This window comes from Triticum aestivum, chromosome 7D (assembly GCF_018294505.1).
Source record: "Triticum aestivum cultivar Chinese Spring chromosome 7D, IWGSC CS RefSeq v2.1, whole genome shotgun sequence".
NCBI lineage: Eukaryota > Viridiplantae > Streptophyta > Magnoliopsida > Poales > Poaceae > Triticum > Triticum aestivum.
Genome location: NC_057814.1, coordinates 239170982 through 239192229, shown reverse-complemented (window position 1 = coordinate 239192229; position 21248 = coordinate 239170982).

The following is a 21248-nucleotide window of genomic DNA, read 5'->3' as shown; positions in this document are numbered from 1 at the left end:
GGTCCACTCTCCCGCAACCCGCTGTACCCTCTACTTGAACATGGTGCTTTATGCTTCATATTATTATCCAATGATGTGTTGCCATCCTATGATGTCTGAGTAGATTTTCGTTGTCCTATCGGTGGTTGATGAATTGCTATGATTGATTTAATTTGCTTGTGGTTATGTTACTATCCTTTGGTGCCCATCATATGAGCACGTGTGTGGATCACACCATAGGGTTAGTTGTATGTTGATAGGACTATGTATTGGAGGGCAAGAGTGACAGAAGCTTCAACCTAGCATAGAAATTGATGCATACGGGATTGAAGGGGGACCAATATATCTTAATGCTATGATTGGGTTTTACCTTAATGAACGTTAGTAGTTGCGGATGCTTGCTAATAGTTCCAATCATAAGTGCATAGAATTCCAAGTAAGGGATGACATGCTAGCAGTGGCCTTTCCCACATAAAACTTGCTATCGGTCTAGTAAAGTAGTCAATTGCTTAGGGACAATTTCGCAACTCCTATCACCACTTTTCCACACTCGCTATATTTACTTTATTGTGTCTTTATCTAAACAGCCCCTAGTTTTTATTTACGTTCTCTTTACTTTCTTGCAAACCTATCCGAAAACACCTACAAAGTACTTATAGTTTCTTACTTGTTCTAGGTAAAGCAAACCTTAAGCGTGCGTAAAGTTCTATCGGTGGTCGATAGAACTTGAGGGAATATTTTTTCTACCTTTAGCTCCTCGTTGGGTTCGACACTCTTACTTATCGAAAGAGGCTACAATTGATCCCCTATACTTGTGGGTTATCAAGACCTTTTTCTGGCGCCGTTGCCGGGGAGCAATAGCGTGGGGTGAATATTCTCGTGTGTGCTTGTTTTCTTTATCACTAAGTAATTTTTATTTGCTGTTCTTAGTTGTTCTCTATCTTTAGTTATGGATATGGAACACGAAATACCAAAAAAATTAGGTTTACTTGCTACTCATGGAGATGGGGAACCTCGTAAAACCCTCGATGCTCGTTATGTGATAGATATTACGTACTACTTTGATAATCCTGAGAAAATCCCATTCAATTTGGTAATGGGAGTAACGTTGGATCAACGTGAATACTTTAGGGATTATCGCTTGACACAAAAAGGGAAACTATAATTGGATCAAATTTATATAATTAAGTGGTATGCTCGGCAAGTATGCTTGAGTTATGATTATACTTGTTGCTCTAGGATGAAGGCTCCACACCTTCCCTTTTCATGCAAATTTAATGATAATAAAACCTTAGCTTCTTATGCTAATGGTATATATGATTACTATGATGTGGAACAAATAGAAGAATTTGTTGCTTTTAAGGGTGCTTATGAAATTGAATCTTTGTTTGAAAAGTATGAAGCTTTTGATGATGATGTTTATAGGCCTAAATTTTTTGCTATATTGAAATATTGCTATGAGACTTATGAATACAATTCCTATATTGATGCATTTATTGAGAAAGTCTCCGCTGTCCAAGAAGAGACTAATATTTTGCAGGAATCTATGGAAGAAGAAATTGATGAAACTGTGAGCTCATTGGATGAAAAAGATGAGGAGAAGAGCGAAGATCAAAAGGAGGAAGAGCGGATTGATCACCCGTGCCCACCTTCTAATGAGAGTAACTCTTCAACCCATACATTGTTTAATTTCCCTTCGTGCTTACCGAAGGATGATTGCTATGATGATTGTTATGATCCCGTTGATTCTCTTGAAATATCCCTTTTTGATGATGCTTGCTATGCTTGTGGCCAAGATGCCAATATGAATTATGCTTATGGAGATGAACTTGCTATAGTTCCTTATGTTAAACATGAAATTGTTGCTATTGCACCCACGCATGATAGTCCTATTATCTTTTTGAATTCTCCCAACTACACTATATCGGAGAAGTTTGCACTTATTAAGGATTATATTGATGGGTTGCGTTTTACTATTACACATGATGATTTTGATAGATATAATATGCATGTGCTTGCTGCTCCTACTTGCAATTATTATGAGAGAGGAACTATATCTCCACCTCTCTATGTTTCCAACATGGTAAAATTGCAAGAAACTGTTTATACTATGCATTGGCCTTTACTATGTGTGCATGAATTGTTCTTTTATGACATGCCGATGCGTAGGAAGAGAGTTAGACTTCGTCATTGCTTGATATATGTTACTTTGTTCTCACTACTAAATTACAAATCATTGCTAATTAAAATTGGCTTTGATATACCTTGGGATCCGGGTGGATCCATTACTTGAGCACTAGATGCCTAGCTTAATGGCTTTAAAGAAAGTGCTGCCAGGGAGACAACCCGGAAGTTTCAGAGAGTCATTTATTTCTTTTTTGTGCTTTTATAAATTTTAAAAATAAAAATAATGTGCCAAAGGTTTGCCTTTAGGATGTTTACAATGCTTGTTGGTTTGTGCGGCGCAGGACAGAAACTTTGGATGTAGTGCTTGATTTTACCTTTTTTACTGGAACGTCAAATGGTTCTGATTCTTTTTTCGCTGTGTTTCTATACAAATTGTCTATTTTTCCTAATTTTGTCAGAATGTTTCAAGTACCAGAAGTATGGTTAATGTTCAGATTATTACAGACTGTTCTGTTTTAGACAGATTCTGTTTTTGATGCATAGTTTGCTTGTTTTGATGAAACTTATCAATTTATATCAGTGGATTAAGCCATGAAAAAGTTATATTACAGTAGCTACAATGACAAAACAAAATATGAATTGGTTTGCAACAGTACTTAGAGTAGTGATTTGCTTTATTATACTAATGTATCTTACCGAGTTTTCTGTTGAAGTTTTGTGTGGATGAAGTGTTCGATGATCGAGAAGGTCTCGATGTGAGGAGAAGAAGGAGAGGCAAGAGCTCAAGCTTGGGGATTCCCAAGGCACCCAAGTAAATATTCAAGGAGACTCAAGCGTCTAAGCTTGGGGATGCCCCAGAAGGCATCCCCTCTTTCATCAACAAGTATCGGTATGTTTTCGGATTCGTTTCGTTCATGCGATATGTGCAATCTTGGAGCGTCTTTTGCATTTATTTTTCATTTTTCTTTTATGCACCATGCTGGTATGAGATAGTCCTTGGTTGATTTATAGAATGCTCTATGCACTTCACTTATATTCTTTGAGTATGGCTTTATAGAATGCTTCATGTGCTTCACTTATATCATTTGAAGTTTGGATTGCCCGTTTCTCTTTACATAGACAACCGCCATTTGTAGAATGCTCTTTTTCTTCACGTATATTTGTTAGAGCGTGGGCATATCTTTTGTAGAAAGAATTGAACTCTCTTGCTTCACTTATATCTATTTAGAGAGATGACAGGAACTCGTCATTCACATGGTTAGTCATCAAATCCTACATAAAACTTGTAGATCACTGAATATGATATGTTTGATTCCTTGCAATAGTTTTGTGATATAAAGATGGTGATATTAGAGTCATGCTAGTGGGTGGTTGTGGATTGTAGAAATACTTGTGTTGAGGTTTGTGATTCCTGTAGCATGCACGTATGGTGAACCGTTATGTAACGAAGTTGGAGCATGAGGTATTTATTGATTGTCTTCCTTATGAGTGGCGGTCGGGGATGAGCGATGGTCTTTTCCTACCAATCTATCCCCCTAGGAGCATGCGCGTAGTACTTTGTTTCGATGATTAATAGTTTTTTGCAATAAGTATGTGAGTTCTTTATGACTAATGTTGAGTCCATGGATTATAGGCACTCTCACCCTTCCATCATTGCTAGCCTCTTCGGTACCATGCATTGCCCTTTCTCAATTCGAGAGTTGGTGCAAACTTCGCCGGTGCATCCAAACCCCGTGATACGATATGCTCTATCACACATAAGCCTCCATATATCTTCCTCAAAACAGCCACCATACCTACCTATCATGGCATTCCCATAGCCATTCCGAGATATATTGCCATGCAACTTCCATCATCATCATATACATGACTTGAGCATTTATTGTCATATTGCTTTGCATGATCGTAAGATAGCTAGCATGATGTTTTCATGGCTTGTCCGTTTTTTGATGTCATTGCTACGCTAGATCGTTGCACATCCCGGTACACCGCCGGAGGCATTCATATAGAGTTGGAATATCTTTGTTCTAGTATCGAGTTGTAATATTGAGTTGTAAGTAAATAAAGGTGTGATGATCATCATTATTAGAGCATTGCCCCAGTGAGGAAATCATGATGGAGACTATGATTCCCTCACAAGTCGGGATGAGACTCCGGACGAAAAAAGAGAAAGACAAAAAAAAGAGAGAGAAAAAACAAAAAAATGAGAGAAAAAGAGAGAAGGGGCAATGTTACTATCCTTTTACGACACTTGTGCTTCAAAGTAGCACCTTGTTCTTCATATAGAGAGTCTCTTGAGTTATCACTTTCATATACTAGTGGGAATTTTCATTATAGAACTTGGCTTGTATATTCCAACGATGGGCTTCCTCAAATGCCCTAGGTCTTCATGAGGAAGCAAGTTGGATGCACACCCACTTAGTTTCAGTTTGAGCTTTCATACACTTATAGCTCTAGTGCATCCGTTGCATGGCAATCCCTACTCCTCACATTGACATCAAATGATGGGCATCTCCATAGCCCGTTGATTAGCCGCGTCGATGTGAGACTTTCTCCGTTTTGTCTTCTCCACATAACCCTCATCATATTCTATTCCACCTATAGTGCTATGTCCATGGCTCACGCTCATGTATTGCGTGAAAGTTGAAAAGGTTTGAGAACATCAAAAGTATGAAACAATTGCTTGGCTTGTCATCGGGGTTGTGCATGATGTGAATATTTTGTGTGGTGAAGACGGAGCATAGCCAGACTATATGATTTTGTAGGGATAACTTTCTTTGGCCATGTTATTTTGAAAAGACATGATTGCTTTATTAGTAGGCTTGAAGTATTATTGTTTTTATGTCAAATGATAGACTATTGCTTTGAATCACTCGTGTCTTAATATTCATGCCATGATTAGACATATGATCAAGATTATGCTAGGTAGCATTCCACATAAAAAATTATCTTCTTTATCATTTACCTACTCGAGGACGAGCAGGAATTAAGCTTGGGGATGCTGATACGTCTCCGTCGTATCTATATTTTTTGATTGTTCCATGCCAATATTATACAACTTTCATATACTTTTTGGCAACTTTTTATACTATTTTTGGGAACATATTGGTCCAGTGCCCAGCGTCAGTTTCTGTTTGTTGCATGTTTTTGGTTTCGCAGAATATCCATATCAAACGGAATCCAAACAGGATAAAAACGGACGGAGAATATTTTTGGAATATTTGGAGAATTCTAGAAGAAAAATCCACGCGAGACGGTGCCCGAGGTGGCCATGAGGCAGGGGCGCGCCTGCCCCCTGGGCGCGCCCCTGACCCTCGTGGGCCACCCGTAAGGCGGTTGATGCCCTTCTTTGGCTGCAAGAAAGCTAATTTTTGGTAAAAAATCACGGCGAAGGTTTCAGTCCAATCGGAGTTACGGATCTCCATATATATATACGAAACGGTGAAAGGGCAGCAGAAGAGAACGCAGAAACAAAGAGAGACAGAGAGACAGATCCAATCTCGGAGGGGATCTCGCCCCTCCCACGCCATGGAGGCCAAGGACCAGAGGGGAAACCCTTCTCCCATCTAGGGAGAAGGTCAAGGAAGAAGAAGAAGGAGGGGGGCTCTCTCCCCCTCGCTTCCGGCGGCCATCATCATCGCCGCGATCTTCACCAACACCTCCGCCATCTTCACCAACATCTCCATCACCTTCCCCCCTCTATCTATAGAGGTCCACTCTCCCGCAACCCGCTGTACCCTCTACTTGAACATGGTGCTTTATGCTTCATATTATTATCCAATGATGTGTTGCCATCCTATGATGTCTGAGTAGATTTTTGTTGTCCTATCGGTGGTTGATGAATTGCTATGATTGATTTAATTTGCTTGTGGTTATGTTACTGTCCTTTGGTGCCCATCATATGAGCGCGCGCATGGATCACACCATAGGGTTAGTTGTATGTTGATAGGACTATGTATTGGAGGGCAAGAGTGACAGAAGCTTCAACCTAGCATAGAAATTGATGCATACGGGATTGAAGGGGGACCGATATATCTTAATGCTATGATTGGGTTTTACCTTAATGAACGTTAGTAGTTGCGGATGCTTGCTAATAGTTCCAATCATAAGTGCATAGAATTCCAAGTAAGGGATGACATGCTAGCAGTGGCCTCTCCCACATAAAACTTGCTATCGGTCTAGTAAAGTAGTCAATTGCTTAGGGACAATTTCGCAACTCCTATCACCACTTTTCCACACTCGCTATATTTAGTTTATTGTGTATTTATCTAAACAGCCCCTAGTTTTTATTTACGTGCTCTTTACTTTCTTGCAAACCTATCCGAAAACACCTACAAAGTACTTCTAGTTTCATACTTGTTCTAGGTAAAGCGAACGTTAAGCGTGCGTAAAGTTGTATCGGTGGTCGATAGAACTTGAGGGAATATTTGTTCTACCTTTAGCTCCTCGTTGGGTTCGGCACTCTTACTTATCGAAAGAGGCTACAATTGATCCCTTATACTTGTGGGTTATCAGTAACCATCCCTCAATGTGCGATGAAGAATCACCCCAAAGTTCTTATCTAGCGAAGAACATAAGAAGAAATTGTTTGTAGGGTACGAAACCACCTTAAGGCTATTCTTTCCGATCAATCTATCCTAGTTCATACTAAAATAACACCAAGCTATTCTTTCCGATCGATCTAACCAAGAGTTCATACTAAAATAACACCATATGATACACGTCAACCAACTCTATTGTCACCTAGATACTCCAATGTCACCACGAGTATCCGTGAGTTGATTATACGGTATGCATCAAACAATATGAGATTCATAACACTCAATACAACACAAAGAACCTCAAAGAGTGCCCCCAGATTTCTACCAGAGAAACAAAAGACGAGAATGTGCATCAACCCCTATGCATAGATTACCCCAATGTCACCTCGGGAATCCGCGAGTTGAGTGCCAAAATATATCTCAAGTCAACCAATATAATACCCCATCGTCACCACGGATATTCATATGCAAGACATATATCAAGTGGTCTCAAATCCATAAAAGTATTCAATCCGATAAAACAAAATCTCAAAGGAAAAACTCAATTCATCACAACAAGATAGAGAGGGGAAAACACCATATGATCCAACTATATATCAAGTGCTATTTTATATTATTTTTGGTACTAACCTATTAATCTAGAGCCTAGTGTCAGATTCTGTTTTTTTCCTTGTTTTTGACTTTTACAGAAAAGGAATATCAAATGGAGTCCAAATGAGCTGAAAATTTACGGTAATTTTCTATGGACCAGAAGAAGCCCACGGAGCATCGGAGTTGGGCCAGATGCTTCACGAGGAAGCGTCAAGGGTGGAGGGCGCGCCCCCTGTCTTGCCTTTGCCTCGTGGACCCCCCTGACGTGAAACCGACGCCAAAAATATAAATCCATAAACCCTCGAAAGGAAACCTAGATCAGGAGTTCCGTTCCGGCACCCTTCCGGAGGGGGAAACCATCACCGGTGGCCATCTTCATCATCCCGATGGTCTCCATGACAAGCAGGGAGTAGTTCACCCTCGGGGCTGAGGGTATGTACTAGTAGCTATGTGTTTGATCTCTCTCTCTTGTGTTCTTGATTTGGCACGATCTTGATGTACCATGAGGTTTTTACTATAGTTTGATCATATGGTGTTTCTCCCCCTCTACCTTCTTGTGATGAATTGAGTTTTACCTTTGAGGTTTCATTATTATCAGATTGAATACTATTATGGATTTGAGAACACTTGATGTATGTCTTGCGTGGGATACCCGTGGTGACAATGGGGTGTTCTATTGATACACTTGATGTATGTTTTGGCACTCAACTCGCGGATTCCCGAGGTGAACATTGGGGTAATCTATGCATAGGGGTTGATGCACGTTTTCGTCCCTGTTTCTCTGGTAGGAATCTTGGGGGACTCTTTGAGGTTGTTTGTGTTGGATTGAATATTATGAATTTGAAGTTGTTTGATGCAAATCGTATAATTGACCCACTGATACTTGTGGTGACATTGGAGTATATAGGTCACATTAGGGTTGATTGATGTGTGCCATATGGTGTTATTTTACTACGAACTCTAGGGCTGATTGTGACACTTATAGGAATAGCTCAATGGATTGATCGGAAAGAATAACTTTGAGGTATTTCATACCCTACAAGAAATTTCATCTTATGTTCTCCGCGACAGCAACTTTGGAGTGAGTTTTGTCGCACGTTGAGGGATTGACATATGATCTAATTATGTTATCATTGTTGAGAGAACTTGCACTAGTGAAAGTATGAACCCTAGGCCTTGTTTTCAAGCATTGCAATACCATTTTCGCTCACTTTTACTACTTGCTACCTTGCTGTTTTTATTTATTCAGATTACAAAAAACCTATATCTACCATCCATATTACGCTTGTATCACCATCTCTTCGCCAAACTAGTGCACCTATACAATTTACCACTGTATTGGGTGTGTTGGGGACACAAGGGACTCTTTGTTATTTGGTTGCAGGATTGTTTGAGAGAGACCATATTCATCCTACGCCTCCCATGGATTGATAAACCTTAGGTCATCCACTTGAGGGAAATTTGCTACTGTCCTACAAAACTCTGCACTTGGAGGCCCAACAACGTCTACAAGGATAAAGTTGCGTAGTAGACATCAAGCTCCTTTCTGGCGCTGTTGCCAGGGAGGTTAGTGCTTGAAGGTATATCTTTAGATCTTGCAATTGAATCTTTTAGTTTCTTGTTTTATAACTTGTTTAGTCTATAAAAGAAAACTACAAAAAATATAATTGAGGTTGCCTCATATGCTTCATCTTTTTAATGTCTTTCGTGAAAACGATGGAAAGGAAAATTGTGCTCAAGTGCTAGAAGAAGTTAATAAAATAATTTTTGCTAAATATTTGAATGATGAGCATGATTTCAATGTTGTTAGTATGAATTCTTTGAATACCATGATGCTAATGATATGCAAAGCCATAAGCTTGGGGATGCTATGTTTGATGAAGATGATATTTTTTGTCCCCCAAGTTTTGATGAGCAAATTTATTATGATGAAAGCATGCCTCCTATCTATGATGATTATTGTGATGACATGTATGCTATAAAGAATAATGATAACCATGAAACTCGTCATCTTGATTTTAATTTTCGATCCCATGATAGTTATTTTGTTGAGCTTGCTCCCACTATTATGAATGAGAAGGAATTTGCTTATGAGGAGAGTAATAAATTTTCTATGCTTGTGGATCATGAAAGGAATACTTTATGTGATGGTTATATTTTTGAATTCATTCATGATGCCACTGAAAATTATTATGAGAGAGGAACATATGCTTTTACATATTGCAATAATATCAAGTTTCCTTTCTATGTGTGGAAAATCTTGAAGTTATGCTTGTTTTGTCTTCCTATGCTAGTTGATTCTTGTTCGCATAAATTGTTTGCTCACAAAACCCCTATGCATAGGAAGTGGGTTAGACTTAAATGTGCTAGTGATATGATTCATGATGCTCCCATTATGTTTCAATTCCTATCTTCTATGTGAGCATCATTGAAATCATCATGCCTAGCTAGAAAGGCATTAAAGAAAAGCGCTTGTTGGGAGATAACCCAATATTTACCGCTACTATTTTTGTGTGTTAACATGATTATGTTACTGTAGTAATCATGTTTTATATGTTTTGTTTCAATAAAGTGCCAAGTAAGACCTTTGGGATGGTCTATGGTGATAGTTGATTTGATCTTGCTTGAAAATAGAAACTTTTGCGCTCATTGTCAGAATTTTAGAAATTCACAGAAGCGTGATTTTGATCTGAATGTTTTACACAATATTGATATACAAATTTCCTAGATTGTCCTAATTTTTTAGAATTTTTGAAGTTACAGAAGTATACGAAGTTTCCAGATTACTACCGACTATTCTGTTTTTGACAGATTCTGTTTTCATTGTGTTGTTTGCTTATTTTGATGAATCTATGGGTAGTATCGGAGGCATGGAGAAGTTGGAATATAGTAGATATAACACCAATATAAATTTAGAATGAGTTCACAATAGTACCTAAGTGGTGATTTGCTTTATTATACTAACGGAGCTTACGAGTTTTCTGTTGAGTTTTGTGTTGTGAAGTCTTCAAGTTTTGCGTGAAGTTTCGATGGACTACAGAATAATGAGAGGCAAGAGCCTAAGCTTGGGGATGCCCAAGGCACCCCAAGTTAATATTCAAGGAATACCCAAGCAACTAAGCTTGGGGATGCCCCGGATGGCATCCCCTCTTTTGTCTTCAATCCATCGGTAAATTTACTTGAGGCTATATTTTTATTCACCACATGATATGTGCTTTCTTGGAGCGTCATTTTATTTCATTAGGATTTACTTGATGTTATTTAGAGTAATGTTTTGCATCTTTTAGTTCAATAAAAAGGTCAAGTGTAGCCTTTACCATGCTTATTTTATAAGTCTATATGTTGCTGTTTTGAAAACAAAAGGTTTTCTATCATTGTTTGAATATTTGTGAATAGTCAGAACATGATAAAATCTTGAAATTTTTACACAGTAAGGTACAACAAATTTTCTACAGTGTGGTAATATTTCAGAATTTTTGGAGTTAGCAAAATATGCAGAGGCATTTATTATGCAATATCAAATAATAATTTTAGTGATTTTCTACAGTAGAGAATAATAAGGTTATGCATTGATTTATACTAAGTTATCTCACGAGTTCTCGTTGAGTTTTGTGTGGATGAAGTTTTTAAGAATTAGGGAAACCGTGATATAAAAGGAATTAAGGAGACACAAAAGCTCTAGATTGGGGATGCCCATGGCATCCCTAATTAATATTTCAAGAAGTCTTAAGCATCTAAGCTTGGGGATGCCCCGGTTGGCATCCCGCCTTTCTTCTTCAACAATGATCGGTCAGTTTTGGTTGAACCTAAGTTTTTGCTTCTTCACATGATATGTGCTATCCTTGAAATGTCGTTTTATTTTGTTTTGCTTGCTATTTTAATAAAGTACGTAAGATCTGAAATTTTATTTATGAGATAGAGTCTTCATGTAGCTACTTAATTATTCAACTACTCATTGATCTTCACTTATATCTTTTTGGAGTAGTTTGTTAGTTGCTCTAGTGCTTCACTTATATCTTTTTAGAGCATGGCGGTGGTTTTACTTTGAAGAAATTGATGAGCTCTACTGCTTCACTTATATTATTTTGAAAGTCCTTAAACAGCATGGTAATTTGCTTAGGTTATGAATTTAGTCCTAATATGATGGGCATCCAAGAGGGATATAAAAAAACTTTCATATACGAGCATTGAATACTATGAGAAGTTTGATTCCTTGCATTTGTTTTGATATATAAAGATGGTGATATTAGAGTCATGCTAGTGAGTAATTGTGGATTGGTAGAAATACTTGTGTTAAAGTTTGTGTTTCCCGTAGCATGCACGTATGGTGAGTCGTTGTGTGATGAAGTCGGAGCATGATTTATTTATTGATTGTCTTCCTCATGAGTGGCGGTCAGGGACGAGAGATGGTATTTTCCTACCAATCTATACCCCTAGGAGCATGCGTGTAGTACTTTGTTCCGATCGCTAATAAATTTTCGCAATAAGTATGTGAGTTCTTTATGACTAATGTTGAGTCCATGGATTATACGCACTATCACCCTTCCACCATTGCTAGCCTCTCTAGTACCGCGCAACTTCTGCCGGTGCATTAAACCCACCATATACCTTCCTCAAAACAGCCATCATATATACCTACCTATTATGGCATTTCCATAGCCATTCCGAGAAATATTGCCATGCAAGTTCTACCTTTCCGTTTATTATGACACGATTCATCATTGTCATATTGCTTTGTATGATCATGTAGTTAGCATAGTATTTGTGGCAAAGCCACCGTTCATATTTCATATACATGTCGCTCTTGATCATTGCACATCCCGGTACACCGCCGGAGGCATTCATATAGAGTCATAGTTTGTTCTAGTATCGAGTTGTAAGTAAATAAAAGTGTGATGATCATCATTATTAGAGCATTGTCCCATGTGAGGAAAGGATGATGAAAACTATGATTTCCCCACAAGTCGGGATAAGACTCTAGACGAAAAATAAGTAAAAAATAGAAAAGAAAAAAAGAGAAAAAGGGGGAAAAAGAGGCCAAAGAGCCCAAAATAGAAAAATGAAAGAAAAGAGACAAGGGGTGATACGTCTCCAACGTATCTATAATTTATGAAGATTCATGTTGTTATATTATCATTCTTGGATGTTTTACAATCATTTTATAGCAACTTTATATCATTTTTTGGGACTAACCTATTGACATAGTGCCCGGTGCCAGTTTTTTGCTTGTTTTTTACATCGCAGGAAATCAATACCAAACAGAGTCCAAACGCAGCGAAACTTTTTGGAGAATTTTTTTGGACCAGAAGACATCCAGTGGGACAAAGAAGTGTCAGAGGGGAACCCCGAGGGGGCACAACCCACCAGGGCGTGCCCAGGTGGGTTGTGCCCACCTCGGTGGCCTCCCGCACCACCTCTTCGTCCTATAAATTGTCAAATATTCCAAAACCCTCATATGTAACCCTAGATCAAAAGTTCCGCCACAGCAAGCCTGTGTGGCCACGAAAAACCAATCTAGACCCCGTTTAGGCACCGTGCCGGAGGGGGAAATCATCACCGGTGGCCATCTTCATCATCCCGGCGGCCACCATGATGAGGAGGGAGTAGTCCACCCTCGGGGCTGAGGGTTTGTACCAGTAGCTATGTGTTTAATCTCTCTCTCTCTCTCGTGTTCTTGAGATGGCACGATTTTGATGTATCGCGGGCTTTGTTAATATAGTTGGATCATATGGTGTTTCCCCCTTTTTATCTTGTTGTGATGAACAGAGTTTTCCCTTTGAGATTTCGTTTTATCAGATTGAATACTTTTATGGATTTGAGAACACTTTATGTATGTCTTGCTACGAATACCCATGGTGACAATGGGTTGTCATATTGATTCACTTGATATATGTTTTGGCACTCAACTCGCGGATTCCCGAGGTGACATTAGGGTAATCTATGCATAGGGGTTGATGCACGTTCTCGTCTTTAATCTTGGGGCACTCTTTGTCGGTGCAACAAACCCTGGGTCTGTTGCCCAGACTGTGCACAAGCACGGGAGCAAGATTACAGCGCCAAGTACAAGAGACCAAGATCTACCAAGGACCAACATGCAGATCAGGAGGACCATGGACAAGCCAGAGAAGTAAGAAGTCACCGGGAGTAAAGCCTCCCTTGCCGGGCAGGCGAGCCTGATGAGGACGGGATTATCCCCCGAAAGAGAACCCCCAAGACGTCCCGACAGGGTGTGCCGGGACTCGCGGAGTTGGAACCACCTCACCATGACGCACGTCGTCAATTAGTGCGGTGTCATGCCGCAAAGCAACTAAGTGGCAGCCATTTGCCACATGGCAGCCTCTCTCTACAGAAGATACCTACAGACGACACCCGTCCTGGGACGTGTCGAGCGGGTGGGCGTGAAGCTGGCAAGATAGACCGGCTTCCTTGTCGGGCAAGCAACGATGTGACGTTGAGCGGCGCATTTAATGCACTCTATTAGCCTGCAGAGTTAGGTATGATAGCACTATTTGCTATCTTATCAGTGTATAATGACTGATTTGCCACTGTGGTGACCCCTTAGCCTATAAAAGGAGGCCCATGGCAACCTTAGAAAGGGCTGGACGCTTGATTAGGGAATCCACCCTCTCGCAGTTCGTATGCTCGTAGCCGTTTCGCCTTGAGGCATCCTTGCCGGGCAAACGCACTACGACCACCACCATTTTTCCACCATCAATCCACCAAAGCAGGAGTAGGCTTTTACGCCTCACGGCGGCCCAAACCTGGGTAAAATTGCTTGTGTGATCTCTACCGTGCTGCCCTATGCTCTTCTGCTCTTTGCGCAACATGACATCCCCCTGCTGAACCAGCAAGGGACCCTTGGTCCCATAGGTGGCCGTGGTTTCCCACGACATCTTTGGCACGCTAGGTAGGTGGGATCACTTGCGCGAACCTGAAAGCGTGAACAGCACGTCATCTTCATCGCTATCTTCATCTTCGACAGCGCCATCGACCATGGCGCCCAAGAAGAAATCCGGTGCTTCAGCTCATCCGTCCACCTCGAAGGCTCCGCTGCCCATAGCCACCAATACCGTGGGGGATGCAGAGGCGCGCGAGGAAGCGGACACCGCTGGGGATGTGCTCAGGGTAGGCGGTGCTGTCACCACCTCCCCCGCGGCCGAAGCAGGAGCAGGAGGTGCCGGAGGAGAGCAGCATCAGCAACATCCTGATGGCCGCGATCCACGAGGTACGAGCGAAGGGGTTTTTCCATCTGCGCCCCTTCCCCTCACCGACGGGCACAACCACAGTGGTGGCGCCCGGTCTGGGGCGAATTGCTGCCCCCGCCACGGGAGCGACCACGGCGCATGCGCCTCCCCCGGGGCGAGTCGGCCAGGTCGCTACGCCCAACGGAGCCGCTGGCCCTCACGCGCCTTCACCACGTCACCATGCCATCCAAATGCCCACCTCGCAACAGCAAGGACGTGGTGCTGTCGCCACGGGCACCATCAGAAGCCGAGCAACGGTGTGGTCTACATCATCATCACCCATGCCAAGCACTGCTACGAAGGCCATGGCGCATGCTCACCTATTACTGAGGTTTCCACCGGCGGCCGAGTAGATGGACGAGTGGTGTGCCACCATCCAGAGTCTGCTCGGTTTCACCGAGGCTGGGGGCTCACAACGAGCCGGCCCGCCACGACATCCCCAAGCGACGACGACGGCTCGCGCTGCTGGTCGTAAGGACGGGGCCACCCCCACAGTACAGTCCCCACCACGACAAACAGCGCGAGCGCGACAGAACCAAGAACCTGACGACGTCTCGATGGCCTCCTCCGACCATCGAGCACGTCTAGGCCAACAGCGAGCCCTAGAGGGCAGGCGAAGGGGAGATGCGCACGTGATCATCGAGTAACGCCGCGACGACCACTGTCAGGCCAATGGCTGTGACGGTCCCGATGTTGATGAGCCTGCCCCCGAGATTGGCGGGTGCCTGCCTTTTGAGGTTGGGTACCCTGCCTTTACTCGTCAGCTGCGGCAAGTCCGTTGGCCGTCCGTTCGTACGTTCAAGCCAGAGATACCCGAGAAGTATGATGGAAGATTAAACCTGACAGAGTTTCTGAGCATCTACACCATCGGTGTTCAAGCTGCCGGGGGAAGAGATGAGAAGGTGTTCGCCAACTACTTCCCTTTGGCACTCAAGTCCAACATGAGGTCTTGGCTGATGCACCTGCCGGAGAACTCTATTTCGTCATGGGCTGACCTGTGCCACAAGTTCATTAGCGCCTTCACTGGCGTCCATCAAGAACTAGGGCAGCCCAGCGATTTGCAGCTTCTCTAGAAAAAAGGAGAGACTCTCCGGAAGTACTTGCAGAGATTCAGCAGAGTCCACAGGAACATCCCAAATATCCATCCAGCAGCTGTGATAGGTGCCTTCCAATCCAATGTGCATAATAGCGGGATCTGTTCCAAGATGAACGTGCGGTTACCCAAGACTGTAAAGGAGCTTTACACTTTGGTGGACAAGTGTGCTCGGATGGAGGAAGGAAACTCCCAGGAGAAGAGGACTGCATCAACGTCGACTCAGAGGATGACGACCAATCCACCAGTCAGAAGAAGAGCAAGAAGCGCAGCAAGAGGCGCAAGGATAAGGCAGTGATGACTGTCAAAGGATCGGGCACGCCTAATACTGGCAAGAAGGCTAAATCCAAAGCTCCCGGCAAGGAGGCTGTCGTGTGTGCTGACTGCCGGGAAGCTGCGCTGCCGAGAAGGCTGGGAAAAGCGACGAGCCGTACTGCAAGATTCATCAGACCAAGGGCCATGACCTTCAAGAGTGTTATCAGGTTGAGCAGCTCGTCAAGAGGTAGAGAGCAGAATATGAGAATCATGATAAGGAAAAAGGTCAGAATGCTGCTGGCGGGAAGAGCCGAGGCGGTGAAGTAAATCGCCCCGGAAAACCCTTCCGGAACCAAGGAAAACCTGCCAGGGGTCAAGAGAAGGAAGTTTGTAATGGTGAGAGTGATGGAGGGGATGAAGAGGAAACCAGTGAGCAGGAGTCCCAGAAGGCCACTGACGCCCTGTGCATTGACAGGGGTGCATCTCTGCACTCCTCTCACCACTAGCTCAAGCGGTGGGCACGTGAGGTCAATGCCGTGGAGCCAGCGCCAGAGTCTCGGAAACCACTCAAATGGTCATGCACACCCATCATCTTTGACGAAGAGGACCATCCCGACCGTACCACTGCGGTAGGATGCTTGCCATTGTTGGTCTCTCCAACAATTCGCAACCTCAAGGTCACAAAGATGTTGGTTGACGACGGGGCTGGGTTGAATCTGATTTCCCCAAAGGTCATCAGCAACCTTCAGATAGCAGAAGAAGAGCTAAAGGTCACGGGCACGTTTCAAGGAGTTAATCCTGGCAGAAGTCATCCTAAGGGAAAGATCACGTTGCCGGTGACATTTGGGGGGGACTGAACTATCGGACGGAGAAGGTTGTGGTCGATGTGGTCGACCTCCCCCTGCCGTACAATTCCTTGGATGCCCAGCCCTGGCTAAATTCATGGCGGCATCCCACTATGCCTAAAACACCTTGAAGATGCCCGGGCCGGTAGGAGTCATTTCCATCTTGTCAGATGAGAAGGACACAATCATTTGCGTAGACGAGATGTACCGGGACACAGTCGTGGTAGAAGCAGCGGCAGCAACAGTTCCCCCCAAGGAGAATAGAGGAAAGAAGAAGGATAGCAGGGACGCTGGCAAGGAATCCAGGAAGCATCCCTCTTTGGAGTGCGCTGCACCTGTTGATGACTTGCCGGAGAGTCCCAACAGCAAGAGGTCCAAGGTTGCTGCACCACAAGTGAAGAAGGTCCCGCCACGGCTGGCTGGCATTGATGGTACCTTCACTATCAGCGCCACCCTTGATGACAAATAGGAAAGCGCACTCGTTGCCTTCCTGTTGGCGAATATCGATGTGTTTTCCTGGCAACCATCTGATATCCCTGGTGTTCTGAGGGAGGTAATCGAGCACCACCTTGCTGTCTGCCCACACGCCCGACCTGTCAAGCAGAAAGTTCGGAAGCAGGGCTCGGAGAGGCAGCAGTTCATTGCAGAGGAGATCAAGAAGCTTGAGGCAGCTGGTCTGTTAGAGGAGTGCTACATCCAACATGGTTAACAAATCCCGTGGTTGTTCGAAAGGCTAACGGGAAATGGAGGCTGTGCATAGATTTCACAAATCTCAACAAGGCTTGCCCGAAGGACCCATTTCCCTTGCCGCGCGTCGATCAGATTGTGGACTCCACTTCAGGCTATGATTTGCTCTCCTTTTTGGATGCATATTCTGGATATCACCAAATCTTCGTGTCCAAAGAAGATGAAGAGAAGACCTCGTTCATCACCCCATGTGGTACGTACTGTTTTATCCGCATGCCTCTAGGATTAAAGACTGTCGGGTCTACTTTTGCAAGAGCAGTCCAGATTGGTTTTGAGTCACAGCTGCACAGAAACATTGAGGCTTATATGGATGATATTGTGGTCAAAACCAAGGACAGAGCAACCCTTATCCAGGATTTGAAGGAGACATTTGCTAATCCGCGCAAGATCAACTTGAAGCTCAACCCGGAGAAGTGTGTGTTTGGCGTTCCCTCTGGCAAGCTACTTGGGTTCTTTGTATCCCATCGGGGGATCGAAGCCAGCCCCGACAAGATCAAAGCTATCAAGCATATTCAAGCACCCAGGACTGTCAAGGATGTGAGGTGTTTGACAGGATGCATTACCGCGCTAAGCAGATTCATTTCCAAGTCCGCCGAGCGTGTCCTGCCGTTCTTAAAAATCCTGAAGAAGGCAGGGCCTATGAAGTGGACCCCAGAAGCAGATGCAACTTTGCAAGAGTTGAAGGCCTACTTATCCTCTGTGCCCACCTTGGTCGCTCCCAAACCACAAGAGTCGTTGCTGCTATACATGGCGGCAACCAATCAAGTGGTTAGTGCGGCCTTGGTGGCACAACGGGAAATAGAAGAAGTGGAAGGAGAGCAAGGGCCGGCAGAACTAGATAAGGATCAGGGCAGAAATGGACACGACAGCGAGGGCAACCCCAAGGACACGGCAAAGAAGAAAGTGGTGCAACGCCCAGTGTGCTTCATCAGTTCCCTGCTACAGGGAGCTAGATCGAGGTACTCTGGCGTGCAAAAATTGATCTTTGGCCTCATCATGGCCTCAAGGAAACTGCGCCACCACTTCCAAGCCCATGAGATCACGGTTGTCACCCGCTTCCCATTGCAAAGGATACTCCGAAACCCTGAGGCTACCGGCAGAATAGTGGAGTGGGCTTTGGAGTTATCCCTGAAGTTTGAGAGTACATCAACAATCCAGAGCAGGGCATTGGCAGAGTTTATTGCAGAATGGACGCCAACCCCTGATGAGGAAGTGCTAGAAACAGTTATCCCCGACAAGGAAGCGCCCCAAGAATGGATCATGTATTTCGATGGTGCCTTTTCCCTACAAGGAGCGGGGGCTGGCATGCTTCTCGTTGCCCCCTCCGGGGAACACTTAAAGTACGTCATCCAAATGCACTTTGCCCCTGAAGAGGTGACCAACAATATAGCGGACTATGAAGGGCTCCTTGCCGGTCTCAGGATTGCTGCAGAATTGGGAATCAAGAAGCTGATCATTCGAGGAGATTCACAGCTTGTGGAGAGACAAGTCCACAAGGAGTACCAAAGTCCATTGATGGAAGCATACGTTGAGGAAGTGAGAAGATTGGAGGAGCGCTTTGACGGATTGCAAATAGAGCACGTACCCCGTGCAGAAAACAACATAGCTGATCATTTGTCAAAGTGTGCTGCGCAGAAGCTTCCTGTGGAACCAGGAACTATTGTTCTCCCTCTTACTCATCCCTCCGTAACCCCAGCAACAATGGCCCGGAAAAGGAGAAAGATGGACTCCGATAAGCCTCTCCAGGTAAAGCCTCCCGGGGCTCCTGGCAGGGACCCTGCTGAAAACAACTCCTCATCACTTGCCGGACCACACCCACCAGCCGGGCCTATGGTCCCTGCGAACAAGAAATGTGCCCCCGCAGTTGAGGAGGTGCCGGCTGCCGCTAGTCCTTGTTGCCGAGCCCCAGGCTCCAACTTGGGAAAGGCACATAGTCCATTTCCTCCAAACCGGAGTACTTCCCGATGACGAAGATGAGGCTGAAAGAGTAGCCCAGAGGGCCAGTATGTATCATTTTGTCGATGACACTCTATACAGAAGGAGGCCCACCAGTGTGAAATTGAAGTGCATCTGCCGGGAAGATGGAAAGGAACTGCTGGCTGAGATACACAAAGGCATGTGCGGCTCCCACATTGGATCAAGGGAATTAGTTGGGAAAGCATTCCGACAAGGATTCTATTGGCCCACAGCCCTCCAAGATGCGGTCGAGCTTGTCACCAAATGTGAAGCCTGCCAGTTCCATTCCAAGAATATCCACCTGTCTGCTCAAGCTCTTCAGACAATCCCTTTATCATGGCCATTTTCGGTCTGGGGGCTCGATATCCTCGACCCTTTCCCCCGAGCTGTCGGGGGCTTTGAATTCTTGTTCGTTGCTATCGACAAGTTTACAAAGTGGCCGGAAATAGCTGCCATGAGAAATGTGACTCCTCAGTCAGCTATCAAGTTCTTGAAATAATTGGTGTGTCATTTTGGAGTCCCGACAAGGATCATTACCGACAACGGACCCAATTCACGAGTCACGCCTTCATTTAATATGTTCATGTCCTCGGAAGCAAGATCTCATTTGCCTCTATCGCACATCCCAGGAGCAATGGGCAAGCTGAGAGGGCGAACGCTGAAGTGCTGCGGGGACTCAAGACAAGAACCTTTGATACGCTGCAGAAGCACGACAGGCGGTGCATTGATGAGCTGTCAGTAGTTCTCTGGTCCCTCAGAACGACACCAAATCGAGCTACCGGGCAGACTCCCTTCTCCCTAGTCTATGGCGCAAAAGCAGTTATCCCCACAAAACTCATTTACGGGTCACCTCGAGTCACTACAAAACAAAGACACATCCGTCACAATTTGGGCCGAACGAATTTTTTTCTGTTATGCTTATGACACTTCTATGACGATAATTGTGACAAAACCCGGTATCATCATAGATGTGGTGGGCTCCTACTTCTATGACAAAAAATCATGACAGAAAATGGGCTTTTCGTCCTGGGCGGGCCGGAGACGCAGCTACATGACATTCTTTAGGCCATCCATGACGGAAAAAACCGTGGTAGAAGCGAGGGCGAGGAAAATATCGGGGAGTTCCCGGTTACAGTGGGTGGTTGGGGGCCGAGCGATGCGCATTTCTCTCGTACACGTACGTGCGTGGGTGTGAGGCATTGGGCTCTAACTGAACCCGAGCGAGGCGTTCGCCTACTGAACTCGAGTGATTGCACTGCAGGCTACGCGTTACTGAACCCAAGTGATCGATCGATGGCTGTTAACTGAACCCGATCGAGCGATTCCTTCGCTACTGTTGCTAACTAAAGCCGATCAAACCTGCTGCCTCTTGACGAACAGTGAGCGTTGTTGGGGGGTTGGATGAACAGTTCCCGGTGGGGGGTTGGATGAACAGGAACCCGTCGTGTTGCCGCTGGATGAACATGACCCCGATTGATCGAGCCGGTGGAGGGCTGGATGAACAGGACCCCGTGGAGGGCTGGTTGAACAGTAGCCAGTGGAGGGCTGGATGAACAGTAGCCCATGGAGGGGTGGTTGAACAGGACCCCGTGGAGAGGGCTGGTTGAATAGTAGCCGGTGGAGGAGCACGCGGTGGAGGCTGGATGAACAGGAGCTAGTGGATGAACAGTCGCAGGTGGAGGCTGGAGGAGGTCGACGGTGGATGAACAGTAGCCCGTGGAGGCTGGAGAAGGTCGGCGGTGGAGATGAACAGTATCCTGTGGAGTCCCATTTTGCGGTACGCCACACCCCTCCCGATGAACAGGACCCCTGTTCAACCGTAGTGCTCCAACACAAGTTCGTTTCCTCCGTTTTGCGGTACGCCACACCC